Raw genomic sequence first — 15,562 nt, 5'->3', positions numbered from 1 at the left:
GAGGCATTGTCGCTCCCTTCTGGCGCAAACTCCAGGCTGGATTCTAGTCTCTGACAAACCAGTTAGTCGACTCTGTATGACCGTCGCTGTATGCCTAATGAAGGTTTCGTGGGACAGGACATGCACGCGCGCCGGTGCATTGATTGAAGGTGATGGCATTTAGGCGGGTGGCCTCCGAACACACGGCGAACGCCCTTGTGCCAGTAGACAGCCAAAGATACCCAAATTCACTGCAGTTGATAGCTGATGTCAGATGATGTGGGTGCTACTTGTATCATGCGTATCGCGTTAAATTTCTAGAATAACATCATTCCGAGAGGCTCATTAGTCAGGGTTTGTCCAATGTAGTGTGGGTACAGTTCGTTTACAAATGGCCAGTGTATTTTACTCAGCTCATCATGCAATGTGATATAGCTTGTGACGCATCTGAGAGGACTGCTTTTCACGTCTGGCCGCTGGTGCTTGTCTGGGGTGTTTTTGTCTAGATCGGTCTTGAGTATTTGACCACATATCCGACTTCACCCGTAAGTTGGTTTGCCCTGCTAGTCTGGCGTTTACTTATATGTAGTCACGTGTGATGCAAGGCTGCGAGATCCGGGCCATGCGATTGTGCCATCGATTTGCGTCGTAGCTGGTTATCTGTTGCCTTTCATGTCGAGACCCGATCATTCGTTTGGCGGCATGATTACCGCACTGCCGTGCCTCAGGGGTTTCACACTCGGTTCCAGTGAGATTACACCGTGTTGCCATTGTTTTATCTAGTCACAGCGGGGTCTTGCCTTCAGATTTGTCCTCAGTCATAACCGCTGTTTGGCATGATTCCCCGTCTGCACGCTGAAAACATCCGTCGCCGATGTAGACTGCAGGTGACGAAGTGTGAGTTGTGACCATGCGCTGCGTGTTTGCCGGGCTGGCCAATACACTCCGCCACGCGAGCGCGACCAGCTGTCTTTTGTCGGCGGCTGCCAGTACTGGCGGAGGCCACAGGAGTTTGCATGCGAAGTTAACTGAAGCCATGGTAAGTTAGGTGAGGCACTGGCGGGCGGTAGCATCGCCAGTGCCGCGGACCGGTATGAACCGGTATTAACCATCCGGTCAGCCCGGCCATAGCAGCGCCACATGGCTCAAGGCCAGCATGATCTTCACGAGGGTTGGCCCGTTTGGTTTCTGGAACCCAACATGGCCGTTTTGACACCAAAACGGTCAGACCCGCCGTAACTGACTGCATATTGTCTTTGTACCCGAAATCCTTAGTTCTCGAAGTGAGCGGCCGTTTTCCTTGAAAGTGATGCGAACGAATACCGCGGAATGGTAACAGTGCTTCTTATTACATGAACGATCTCCGAGCATAGAGCCGCTCACAGTTCTGTGGTCCTCACTCAGTGGTGTTGATTGCGTAGCTGTGTGATTTCCATTCATTTGTGTTTATCGCGCAGTCGTGTAATTTCCAGTCAGTTGTGTTAATCGCGCAGGTGTGTGATTTTCACTCATTCCCCCCCCCCCCCTGGCATGCCTGTATCATGATGTTACTGGCGCGCGCCTGAGGCCGTCCCTGCTTGCGCCGCCAGTGCTGCTGCACCTTGGTACGCCGCTGCCCCGACTGGCGGTGTACTGCCTGGGGCGCCGCCCGCCGGGGTCGGCGCCGCCCGCTCGCCCCGCGGGTTAATGCAGTTGCCGTCTCGCAGCGCTCGTGTCTGGTCTGGGCAGACAGAACACGTAAGACTTGAATGATGCCTATCGATGAAAACCGTCACGTTCAGGGTTGGCACAAAGCATGCGTGCCCTCGTTTAGCCTTCTATCGTAAGGTAAGGTAAATGACGTAATTTTTGTAAACGGAGGCCCAGATGCCCGCCCGGTGGCCCACCTCCCTCATTTTCTTTTTAACAACGGATCTAGCCCACTTTATTTTGGCAGAAAGATACATTTGTCTAATTCTGGTATTATATACCAAATAACGCTTAATTTGGTCATCATGGTAGTCGTGCAGGGGCGGATCCAAAGAGGTGGGGGGGGGGGGGCAGTGTAGAAACGTACCCCTTCAGATCGGAAATAAAAAAAAACGCCAATTTAAAGACCGCCTCCGGGCGCCGAAGACGTTTTTCCGTAACGCCCACGAGCGGCGGCACGCATTTTTGTTTGCGGAAGACGGGGACGGGCTCAGGCAAGAACGACTTGGTCATTCCCGCGTTTCGGAGTTTTTCATTTTAATCCCTGGAGCCTTCAAAAGACGGTAGTAATAACCTTATTCCCCGGAGAAAAAACAGGAGAATAGAGAAAGCAGGTGCTTTGATGTTTCGGCAACATGCCTTTATTGAAACGAACAGCAGAACTTCCGCTATTCGTTTTGATAAAGTTGTATCGCCAAAATATCAACGCGTCTTTATCTCACTTCACCTGGTTTTTCTCCGATGAATAATGTTATTACTACTGTCTTACCTATAAGTATAATGGTCTTCGCAGACGCACTTGACAACTTACTCTTAACCTTCTTGTGTCTCATGACCTACGCGCGTGGAATGCGTTACTTCGTTTATCCGTTCAGCTTTTGCAGTTTTGGTCGTCGGTTTTCTGCATGCAACCATGTTTTATTAGAGTGGGAGCGTGGTGCTCTGTGTAGTGTTAAAAGTTCCATTCAAGACACTGTTTTGCTGTAATGTGCGAGCGGCGCACAAAAAGTCTGGTCTGAATTCGGCCTCGTACCACATTTTTTAAAAACAACTTTATGTCGAGCACCAACGGTTTATCCTGGCACATGATTTTTACGGTTACAAGGATCTTTCAGCTGAGTTAAGCAGTTAAGTACAAAAGCGGCAGGACTGCAGATGAAACAGCCTTCTCGAACCCCCTCGAGTTATGACATTCAGGTCGGCACCAAGTCAGGGACTGGTCAGCTCGAAGAACAGCATGCCTGGTTCACAGCTGTTGGCGCGGCGCATGTGGATCACGAATGGATAGGGCCCCAGAGTCATTACACTCGTACCACTGTCTCATAAAGGGGAGTTTACGGTGGGTCTTGTAGTGACCCGAGTGCACCACGGCAGAATGGCTGATCACGCCGCACGGGCTGCACTTACAGTCCCTCGGTACGGCAGAGTATGGCGACAGGTTCAGACCACTGGCGGAAAAGTCAACAATGGTCATCATCTTGTCTTTGTTTTAAGCCCGCTGCAGCAAGAACCGTTTCATGTGCACTACAAGGATGCGCGAGAACCTCTGAATCAGGATGTTCTTCCGAGCCACTTCAAGCATGCGCAAGAATCCCTGAATCAGGGAGTTCTTCCGAGCCATTTCAAGGATGAGCGAGAACCCCTGGATGAGAAAGTTCTTCCGAGCCACTTCAAGGATGCACGAGAACCCCCGAATCAGGAAGTTCTTCCGAACCGCTTCCGACGTTTCTCGGACGTAAAGCACGTCGGCTTTTCATCTCCGTCAAGCACCTCTTGGCGAAAAGGTCAGGATAATCCTGTAATCGCACCTGGTCCCCTGGACGAGATCGGTGGGCTTAGGTCCAAGAACGAGTCGAACGGTATGGACTCGTGACCGCGGACTGCACCACAGTGTGGACTAGACCTGCCAGACAAACAGATGAACTCGTGACCGCAGACTGCACCGCAGCGTAGACTAGAGTTGCCAGACAAACAGGTGAACATTTAGGTTGCGGAGGAGGAAGTGCAGGGCTCACGTTTATTGGACACAAACGAAAAGGCAGTGAAATATGAAATGACACACTTGTATGGAAACGAAGCTAAAAATAAATTTGTTTCAATGCATCCAAATGTGCTATAAAAGCAACGATGAGAATGGGCTTGTTGTCATTGGTGAATCAACACACGTGCTATTATATGGTTATTGCGCGCCGGCGGCGCACAAACACGTCCGTTGAATGGGTGCTTGTAGAATTATACGGGCAGGTTTAAATTTGATATGAAGTATTTGTTCTGAAGCATTTCAAAATGAAGTTAGAAATCGGTGTTTTTTTTTTGGAATTCAAATTAATTATTCAGTTATCATTCATTTACTATTGATTACAAAAGGTACTTAGTTCGGAGAGGATCGCACCGATTGAAATTACTGGAACCGTCTCTGTAGTCATGGCCCGCAAACAACGTCCAAAAGAGATAGCCTTGGTGTGATGGTCAACTTCTTCCCAGGCGTTTTTACCATTCCGGCCAAAAACATTGGGGGGGGGGGGGACAAAACAACATTGGGATCAAGCCAGCTTCTGGTGGTCAGGACCCTCACTAAAGAATACAAATCGAAACCCGTGAGATGTACTCGTGTTGGCGCTGAATAAATACTTAAGCCAGCGATTGTACCGTCATGTATTTGCGTATTTTAGCAAAACACTACGGAATATTACGTAACGCGGAAAAGCACTGACAGGAATCCAGAGCCGCCATAAAAGGAAGGACGCTTTGTTTGGTGCAAATAACCATTGCAGTCGAAGTGCCCTTAAACACTAGTATTTAACTGATGAAGTGCATGTTTAAGGTTTCTCTTAACCCTTATGTTTGGACGCATGAGCACACATACGTACACATGCATTCACAGGTGTACGTATGTGTTAACTCAGTCCAGAGACGCAGCCGGGGGGAGGACCAAGGGGACGTGCCCCCCTCCCCCCCCCCCACACACACACATCTGAGCCAAGAGATTTTCACTAGGTACTGGGCGGTTTCGCATGAAGTGAGTCCAGTTCCTGGATTGGGAGAAAATCGACATCCCCGAGGGAACATTTTCCTACGTGTTTGCCGAAGTCTATGTGCCTGACAAGGATAGGGCCAGTGCACCTCCTTCGAGGGTTGTCCCATCTGGGCCGTGATTGAACAATGAAGTTGACTAACTTTACCAAGGTCATCATTGCCTCTAAGAGTGGTTGCGATTGTGATACATGCATCAAGGAAGGACCTGGCGTTGCTGTTGGCAAACTGGAAACGTTTGCTTATAATATCGTGGCAAAACACTCTCAAAACCGTATCGTGTTCATCTGAGCCCTGATAATACACAATGCGGCTTGTGGCATTTCGTTAAACACTCTGCAAATACAGTATACAATAAAAGCAAATATAGACATAAGAAAATGAATAAAGTATTCGGTACAATGACAGCAAAATATGATTATACTAAACACTTGCTCAAATCGCCCTACACTGACAGATCACGAGCCAAATGAGGAGACAGTGACTCCTGGGAAGGCGCAAAATGGGCTTCGATGTTGGCGCTACTACACACCCTAAACATCAACGAACCTCCCGCCCCGCTGCCATGCCCTGCATCCCACACAAACCCTATTGCCGTCACATGCCACGCTGTGCCTCGGCCCTGAGAATTCGTTTGAGTCGTTCAAGACGGGTTCGTTGTAATGGTTGGGTTGAATATCATGCCTCAGAATTTGTCGCGTGAAAAAGCCAAGGCTGCGAATCAGAACTACCTTCAGGCGAATCAGGGCCGTAACTGAGCTTGACTGACTATCACGGCCCGACAAGTTGTGAGACTTCCACCCTCCCCGCGGCCCAAGGAACTTTGGAGTTCCGGGGCCTCCATGTCCAAGTATGCGAATGGAATCAGCTAAGTGCGCCTGTGTCGGAGTGATGAGCGTCGGCCGCCGAGTCGGCTGTGGGGGAGTTCGGGCGGGCGGCGGGCGGCTGTGGCAGAGCTCGGGCGGGGGGCGGGCGAGACGCGGCTGCGGTAGAGCCCGGCGGACGGCGGGCGGAACACGGCTGTGGTAGAGCTAGGCGGGCTGCGGGCGGGACGCAGTTGTGGTAGAGCTCGAGCGGGCGGGACGCGGCTGTGGTAGAGCTGGGCGGTCTGCGGGCGGGACGCAGCTGTGGTAGAGCTCGGGCGGGCGGGACGCGGCTGTGGTAGAGCTGGGCGGGCGGCGGGCGGGACGTGACTGTGGTAGAACTCGGACGGGCGGCGGGCGGCTGTGGCATAGCTTAGCGGTTGGCGGGCGGGGCGTGGCTGTGGTAGAGCTCGGGCGGGAGGCGGGCGGGACGCGGCTGGAGTGAGGGCCTCCCTCGCAACATCACGCAGTCAGGTCGAGCCGGCTCAGATCGGCTGCCGACAGCATCTGAAGCCGACTCACCTGGACCGACGGAGTGATGTGAAACGGCCGCCCACCTCGAACAGCGGAGCGGACAAGTGGGATGTGGGATATGACTGGGGTCGACTCTAGCTGCGCAGTTATAACGGAGTTCCGGAGATTATGTGACTACGATCTAAAAACCGATGTCCTCGGTCCCAGACATATCACCTTTGATACTTCCGTAGTGATGCTATGCGGGCATTTGACTATCAGCGGATATTTGATGGTTCATAGATTATCCACTAGGATTATGGATGGTCTCTAACATTCTAGGCTTTCAAAGACCGGAAGATCCCTGTCAGGGACATGGACAAATATATTGGATACCTTCATCCACGAATTGCAATTTCAGGCACCAGAAGCCTAGAAGTTATATGTGGAGCGACTGAGGAGTTATGCTTAGGAGTTGTGTGTGTGTGTGTGTGTGTGTGTGTGTGTGTGTGTGTGTGTGTGTGTGTGTGTGTGTGTGTGTGTATGTATGTGTGCGTGCATGTGTGCGTGCGTGTGTGTGTGTGTATGTATGCGTGCGTGCATGTGTGCGTGCATGCGTGCATGCATGTGTGCGTGCGTGTGTGCGTGTGTGCTTGTGTGTTTGCGTGCGGGTATGTGTACGTGTGTGGATGATATATTAAAAAGCTGACAGTTTTAAAAGAGGATTGAAAGCGCTATGGGGAGAAAAATGTGAAATGGCTTCTACTACGAAATGTATTTTTACATATTCATATCCGTCACTCAACATATACGGCTGCATTAATTGGCGCGTAAGCTAGACATGTAGCGCATCCCATATCACCATCAGCCGTTTGCAATAGCGTGGTATAATGGCCTGACTTGAGAGAAGCAGTGATGTGACCCGCTTATCTGGAAGCCAACTCGTACGGCATACTGACTCTGGCTCACACATTTGGCCCTGGCGCTCTCACAGTCATTCATACCGCCTAATTGTTACCACACGTCTCGCGTCGGTGGACAGCTGGTAAGCCCTTAGAGTCGTCAGTGTCACCGGTAAGAACTTGTGAAAGCCCTGCGTGACTTCCACCATGATGGCTTTTGAAAAGCGTTCCGTGAGGTGGCTCGTGACGATCTCCGCCCCCTATCCCAATACACACATTAACATGGCTTTGCCGACGAGTTTCTCAGACAGCAGTTCGAGCATGTCCTTCGCCGGCAGTATTTGCCCATTTTGGGTGCGCCTGAGGTTCTCTTGTATTGTGGCATGCTTGTTAGTGCCCCCAATGCTGTTACCGGCCCCCATACCATACGACGTGGTAAAACAGTCTCACAAGGCACCCTAAAGTCAGCCTCAGAGTGACATACATTGATGAAGTTGTCCTATTCTTCTGCATGTTGGCATTGCCGTCGGTAAATAAAGGTTTCTAACATTGGGCACTTAGGCACGAAGGTCCGAGACAAGTCGTTGCAAAACCGCCTGAGCCATGGCGATGTTACGCTTCGTACCACCAGAGATGAGACAGTAGCTCTGATGGCACAGCACGTCCCCCCCCCCCCCCCCAGCATGTTACGAACCGGTGTACACTGCACTGAGAGGAGTGCCAGTGAAAGCTTTGGGCCGCGTCTTGCGCTACGAGTGATTTATTTTCGGAGAAATCGGTCTGAGCAGCCACTTTGCCCTCACTGGCAGCAGCCTTTCCGCCGACGAAGTACTGACCCCGCCTATCAGCTACAAGATGGTGTTAAGTCAATTCTTTGATTGGTCGGCTAAAAGATCTCATGTCGACTTCCCTTAATCCGATGGATTCTACTAGCGCACAGCGATCCGTGCTCACCCACTGTTTATACCGAACCTAACGACCCATATGATCATCAGAGGTTGTACCACCCTCGCCAATATCCTCCGACTTACCAGAGAAAATGTGACGTAAAAAAATCAATTACTCCCTCCTGATCAGGGCAGTCCTCACAATCCGCCATCGCGCGGTCACGGTTTTCCGTGTCACATACCGTGTGGTCAAGGAGGTCACGGTATTTCAGACGAGGAAAGTCGAGAGCGGATATGAGCGGTAATGGATTATCATGATGTGTGCACACGTTTATTGAATGCATATCACTGCTGTCTGCCCAGACGCCGTGTTTCGGATGAAGTGTCGGAAATGTCGAGAAACGGACAGAAAGGTGTTTATGCCCGCTCATTAACGTCATATACTTCACGCAAGATCCCCAAGACAAATACTTTTTGCGCCCTATTCTTGCTTCCATCGAGCTGTCGGACCGTGACATAGTCGTCCTTGCCCGGACACATCCGGCTGATCTGGTCCGATTCGTAAAACCTTCTCCTCGTCCGCCCTAGAGTTGCTCAGGCGTTTCCTCGTTTTGGAGACCTTTGAGACCATTTGACTTTTTCAGCTGGCGGTTCTTCCTGACCATGCACACGGGACCACCCTTTGCTGTTGTGCCGCCAGATAACATGTCAATCCTCTGCCTTCGTAGCTTTTTATTTTTGCGGCGTGAGAAGTGGGCTTGTGAAGTACGATATTTGTAGGTTGACTTGCGCCGTAATTTGGTCCATCCTTGTCGATTTTTATGGAATGTGTAGCATGAAATATGCAGGGACTTCACCAAAATTGGGGTAAATCCCGCATAGACAGATGACCACAGCTTACAGCCCACAAGTAAGCCTAGAATGTTGTGTGGGAAAGAACTTTATCAGTAAACTTTATGTAGTTAACGCCGTAGGGGAGAAATCAAAGCCATAGCATAACGTTCCGTTGGGTTCTCGGGATGATAGTTTCATGTGCGCATGTTTTGTGTTGTCTAAAGAGTGTGTTTCGAGCATTCGTAGCACTCCTTACACAAACGTTTTGACAAATTGATGTGTTGCAAACATGACGGAGCACACACGTTGGAAAAAACAAGGCAAATTGAATGCATTACTTTCATAGTGGTGAACAGGGAGTCCAATGAGATTTCTCCTGCAGTAGCTGCTACTTCAAATCGAAATTCTGAGCTGTTCAGAATAATTTCGAGAAACCTGGCGTTACTGATCAAATCGCACGCGTCGGATTTAACAATAAATGAAAGTACGAGACGGTGGCATGTTCCCTTTAACCAGGATACGTTGACTGCGTGTGGAACAGCTGAATACCATTTTGAAATATCCGCTTGCGTTGCCTGCAATCGAGATGTGCGGCGTTGGCGTTTGCCGTGGGCGCGGTGCACGTGGGTGATGCGCTCAGCGACGTCATATAGCCTCAGCACCTAAGTGCGTAGTAAAGCCCCAATGGCAATGACAAATATGGAATATGGAATAGTTACATCCAATGTTTCCTTGCCGCGCTCTTGTATGCACCTAGAAGCTATGATGCAGGCAGGTGGGTCAGTAAGGTATGTAAGGTAGGTGTCTAAAGGATATTCTGTTGTGCCGAGTTATAGGCAGTACCATACGTCTCAAAGTTTCTTATATTATGGCTTTCTTAGGATTCTGAGCATAAAACTGCTCGTCATTATCGAACTCAGCATTCGGATGATGATTTCAGGGCTGAAAAAGCTTTACATTGACCGGACATGATCGGTGACAAAGATGACACTTATGCGAGCCAAATGGTGACCAAACTTGCAAAAAAATGAAAGCAAACTTCGCCAGTCCAGACCATATTACGACAGGTCTTCCAGCTAGACGAAACTCAAATTATAGAATTGGTTCGTACCCGCTAATTCTCGCAGCCGAGCATGTATAGAACGCATGTCGAAACGTTGACGTTTCGCTATATGAGCAAGTTGAGCCATAAGATGCTGCCAAGTATAGGAGCCTTAATCAGGATAGTTTTTAGCAGGTGACAGAAACGCATTACAAACTATCGTATATCAGTGCTGACGTCACAGATCAATAGTGACACAGTGGTTTTCCAATGCCCCTCAGATTAGTACCCCATACACACATTTCTGTCAACATTAACTTCACATACTAAACAGCATAAAATATCAAATAACTAGGCTTATTACTAGTCGTAAGAATCGTGACTGACCGCAGTAACTTGCGACGAGCGTGATCAGTTTGCTATGCAGCGTTTTAAAGCGTCGTGCCATTTGAAATAGATGGGCTTGATTGCTCACCACGCGGAAATGCGTTGGGTTCAGTGCAGGGCTGTGGGCTGATGTTGGTTGTGTCCATGTCGTGAGAAGCTGACTGGCAAGAAGAGCGTAGCTAATCTCCAGTTTTTTAGGTAATAAGGTTCAAAAGCCCTGCCGACCAAGGAGGAATGTTATTTGTGGATACCTGAGCTATAGTCTCAGAGGTAAACGAAGGCCATTGGAGCGGCGCATGTCAAGAATTCATTCGGGACTTTGTGCTGCTGGAAGCGAGAGCGGTTTTGAGATTAGAGGCCGAGCATCGCTGGTGTAGGCCTCTCGCATTGCCTGCTGCACCTCAGACTTAGCGTACTGATCGGTGGGCAGGCGTGAGATAAAACGCTTTTAGTTGTTATCATATCGCATGTAAAGTATCTGAAGGTGCTAGAGGTGTCCAAAAATGTCGTTAGCATTTACAAATATTTATGTTGCATAGAGTTTGCTCTAAATAATTGCGATCATGTTAGGAAGTGCGAGCTCTGCACCGACCATGATTATGCGAAGATAATGAAGGTCGCCAACCATTTCAGCTGATTGTGCGATGACGTCATTAAACCAAAAGTGACATTGTTTCAGGTGTTCGCAGAACCATGCTATCGGTAAATGTAGGGCTACAGGGATGCAGCCACCCCTAGTTGAACATGTATCTCGTCAAAGCCACCTGAAGCCGGCTGAGACGGAGGATGATAGACAACACCACGGCGGTCGAAAGCTGCCCACCGTCTCTCAGCGACACCCGCAACGACTCACACGCCGCACTGGCGCTGGGGATGGGTAACGCGCCGCAGTTCAAGTGTTCCCGGCACAAGATCACAACACCATCACCACGGTTCGTGGTCACAAGGCGACCGGGGCAGCGCCGGGTCGGCCGGCCCTTGCGCACCAGCCTGTAGCCGGGAAACAAAGCCGGGATCATGTCTGACTGGGTGAGTCAGTCACGTCCCTGTAATGCACATGACGTCCAGGTCATGGTCACGTACGGTCCGAAGAGCACAGTCCATTTTCAGGACTAACGACCAGACATTTGCGTGGCTGATTTACAGGGTGCCGGCTGCCTGGCGGAACTGGTGCGGGGGGTGCGTGCTGACTGCAGGGTCTGACCGATTGTCAGGCGGGCCGGCACCAAGGGGATCGGGCCGAGGCGCGACACAGCGCGGCGGCACCCAAATGGCCATCACTTTTCACGGCGCGTGTGCCATCATCATCGGTCACGTGGGCCATCACCGGCGGCTGCCGGTGATGGCCCACGGGAGGCGGGCAACGAGCGACAGTCGGTGTCCCTCTCCGTGCGGGGGCGCCGCATACGTTGTCGCCGTCCGGCCCGACAGCCCCTCGTGCTCTGGTGACGAATGCGCCGCGCAGCTCCATCGCGGCGGTGACCGAGCGCGGCTCCCTAGCGGCGCCGGCAGGACACAACCACCGGTGGCACAGCTGCCTCAGCTGACCACAGCCTGAGTCCTCCCATGGACTGCCAGGCGGGCTGCAGCGGTGACCTTGCATCAGTAGCGAGCGGCCATATCCCGCCCATCCCAAGGACGCCGAAATCTGAACAGTACCGGCAGCCGACAACCATGCCACTTCAGGAAAGCCGCTCTGTTGTCGGCCTCTGAAGCCGAGTGCTAAACTCCAACGTAACACATGCCAGGCCTCGGCCCCGCACACTTGCATCGTCTTAATCTGCGGGACGCCGCGGGAAAACGCAAAAGAGCAGGAGCGTCACTGACCTGCGACCGCTATAGTCAGGCGCACCGACCAAACTCATTACCATGTTTGATAAAACACGTCTTGGGTACAGTAAGGGCGTGGTTAAAGTACTGGAGAACGTTTAGGTTTTAATTACTAGCATCTGACGGGGTGGCACCGTATTCGTCGCTTGCCAGCATCCAGTTTGTCATCGTTTGCCGTCGGTTCGTAACTAATGCATATTTAGTGCATTACACTTTGCGCTCCGTTGCACTGGAAACAGAAATAACTTCTTCCACTGGATTGCTGAGAGGTCCTAGGCTTTGTTTGTATATTTCTTAAAAGTCATTTATCATGATTTGCTATTGTGCGTTACTTAAAGGGAGCGTTCCACATTTACATGGAGTTTCAAACTGAAATGGCCATCTGGAAGACCTTGCGGCGCTGCTTGTAACCATGCACATCTTAAGGCCTAAGCCACTCTAGCTTCTGAGTTACACGCCCGAGAAAATGGAGAGAGTATTTCAGGGAGAGTGTTTCAAAATCACGTTGGCATTCATGACGTCATAGTAACGTCACTCACATCTTGCCATTACATAAGCCATGCGGCGATCTGGGCCGAGGAAAATATAATGAACGAGCCGTTCACATATGGCGTTCGTGAGCGTGAACTTCAGATAAAACGGCTGTCATTCGACTCTTAATCGATGCTGTGCAAGGTGCGAGGATGTTATCAAACAATTACCTACGAGCGTATATACTAAACAGAGAAATTGTGGTGCCCAGAGCAGTCTTTTTTGCTTATAAGTGCACTAACTGCTAAAAGTGAGGTTATTTCTTAACATCTGATGTTTGCTTTGAGATCGTCAAATGCGAAACATTTCCGTGTATTGCACGGCCGAGGCAAAGCAGGGTGTTTTTCCTCGATTCATCCCCGTGGGTCATTTGACCCGTCTTAAAAATCACAGCTCCCCGTCAACGCACGCGCAGAGCCAAGCGATCCGCCCATTCGGGTCACGTGACTCTCAATGAGGGAGAAATTCGATTCGTAGAAGGCCTCAGTTGACTCGCTATGGCTGTTCAAGAACTCGCAGCAAAAAAGATTCCCGGATAAGCGAGTCCGGGCATTTTTACGATTCCCTTAGCCAGAGTGAGGGCACTGCTTCCTAAGGAGTCGGGTGATGGGAATCATTTTACCCGGTTCTCATGACCCTGTAAAAGGACGGACATTTTTACAGCGCGTTGAGACTCCCATTTGCAAACTTAGACTAATCATTGGGACGTCTAAACTTGTATCGGTGTAAGAACGAAAGAAACGACGCAACAGGTTTTCATTCGATTTTGTACGCGCGTGAATGGGACGTACGTGTGTTGTACCCAGGTTTGTCGCAGAATGAGTGCCAGTTAAATAAGCTGTTTGCATGCTATCGTCATCAGTCTTTTATCAACTGACCTGTGCTCATAACATCACACAAGTGAATGGCGGGGGATGTAACACATTCGTACTTAGAGGCCCGCGGAGGGGCTTGAATGAGAGTTCAGGGCTCGGTTATGTTGTAGTGGCTCATTGCTCGTCATAAAAGAGTGCCCACCCGGCCTATGACGGGTCCGTCTTGTCGTCCGGAAGAACCCGATTCCGGCTTTAAAACGGGCTCTGTTGGCCGCAAGAGTCTTTTACAAGCTTTTAGAAGGGTCTTGCTGGGTGCTTTAGTGTAAAACCCTTCGATTTCCTCCAAGGATGCTCCTATCAGCCACTTAAGGACATCGGTTCATTCGGCTGGAACATTTTTACAGACAGGCAAGCCTGGAGACTTAAGTAGACCTGTTTACAATCTGCTGTGGTGTATCTGTACTACCCTGCAGGAACCTTCTGCAGGGCGGCAGCGTACCCCTCGGAGGCCGGCAGAGGCCCTTTATGGGCTGGTATGTATCATGCTTGCAAGTGGATCCGATCAACACATTGCAAAGCTCATCGTTGGCCGTTTAGTGGACACAAGGCCCCGAAGTAGTGTTGGCGAATTAATTGAACAATCACATTGATTGAGATTCAGGTGGGTGCTGGTCTGATTAGGCCCGGTAATTCCGTCCACGATATTGCTGACTTGGCAATAATTTACCGATTTCATGGTTGTGTGAAGGTATTATGAAAACGCACATGTTTGGGACAATTATATGTCAAAAGGGGTGGAAAAGGCACGAATAACTACGTGCCTGTTAAATTCTATGCGTCGATGTTTCTCCGTTTACGTTGGATGGTGTTGCATTTGAGATGGTGCTCCAAAAGGTCACGTCGGTATTTTCCCGTTTGATTGCTGGCGCATGCATGACTCATAAACATTGACATCGCTTCGTTATTTGCGGACAGTACATTCGTCTACATGGCGCACTTACCTTCAGCGCCTCCACCTATCCTGGTGGCCGTCATCTGACACCAGTATTGCAAAACCCAAACCGGTGTATCTATGGTGCGGTACATACATGTGGATTAGTGGGCATTGGATAAGTGAGCAGGGGGCAGTCGGCAGTGGGCAAACATCTGCAAACAAGCAGCTGGGCAGTGAAAACAACGAAATCCAACCCGAAATACGCCAACCAACTGGGTTCTCCGCGGATTTCGGCCACTTCCATCTCAAGGTGAGAGGGTGGGGGGCGTCTAAAGCCTACATTAGGGCTGGAGTCCCTTCCCCGTAAACTAAAAAAGGAGGGTACACCCCTGCTTCTATGGTGTAACGGGCCGGCAATCAGAGGCCCTTAATAACCCGGCGGGAAAGCGGCACTCTTTCAAGAAGCTGGGAGTCAGCAGTAAGCCCGTCGTCATGTCTGCTAAGTCCGGACCCCTTCCTGTCTGAGACTGACCTGGACCGTGAGGACCCCTGCGCTCTCCAGGTTCACGCATGATGCGTACATGGTGACTTACGTATCTGACCACAGCACGTGCGGCATCCGCATACGCGGATGTGAAGTAGTATGTCAGCCCCGCCTTCAACAGAAATCTTGCACAAAGCCCGCCGCCCCCTTCCTCCGTCTCTGATCGCTTTGTCGATAGCGTTACGACCACTCTTGGAATGAGATGCATACTTTCACCGACTGGCGGGCCAGGATTGCCCGTCTATCCCAAAACCAGATCACCCAATCGACGACGACCAGCCATCAATAGAGCGACGCAGCGCGATCTGAGAAGGCGACTTACGACCGCCGGGGCGCGGCGGACAGCCGCCGTGGGCTCTCCGACGCCCTATCTCCGTCGTTTACGCAGTTGGCCTTGGTCTGACCTGAGCGCGCCGCCCCTCGTCTGGCCCGCCCGACTTCCCGGTCTCGATGCCGGCGTGGCCGGGCCACGGCTCGCCGCTAGTGGGCCGCGTCGGCCGGCGTCCGGTCGGCCGCCCTGCTGATGGCTCCGTCGGCGGCTACCTCTTTTCGGACTCTCCCGGCGGCCCGGCGGCCGCGTTATTGCCTGCGGGAGGGGCTCTCGTCGGCGGCCGGCGGGGACGGCGGACGTCTCGCCGCCCGCCACCGACAGGCCGACCACGTGCTGATGAAGCACGCTCTCCTCGGAGGATACGAGCGCCGCCTCGCTGAGCATCGCTCGGTGGGAGCGATCCGGATATGCGACAATGTGGCAGACTTTTCGAAAGCTGAGCCCGCGGTCATTTCAAGCATGCGCTTTTATTTTCGAGGGCATTCTCTTTAAGTTGCGCTACGTGAAC

This window comes from Pollicipes pollicipes, unplaced genomic scaffold (assembly GCF_011947565.3).
Source record: "Pollicipes pollicipes isolate AB1234 unplaced genomic scaffold, Ppol_2.1 Scaffold_3088;HRSCAF=3622_pilon_pilon_pilon, whole genome shotgun sequence".
Lineage (NCBI taxonomy): Eukaryota > Metazoa > Arthropoda > Thecostraca > Pollicipedomorpha > Pollicipedidae > Pollicipes > Pollicipes pollicipes.
This window is presented reverse-complemented; position numbering follows the sequence as displayed.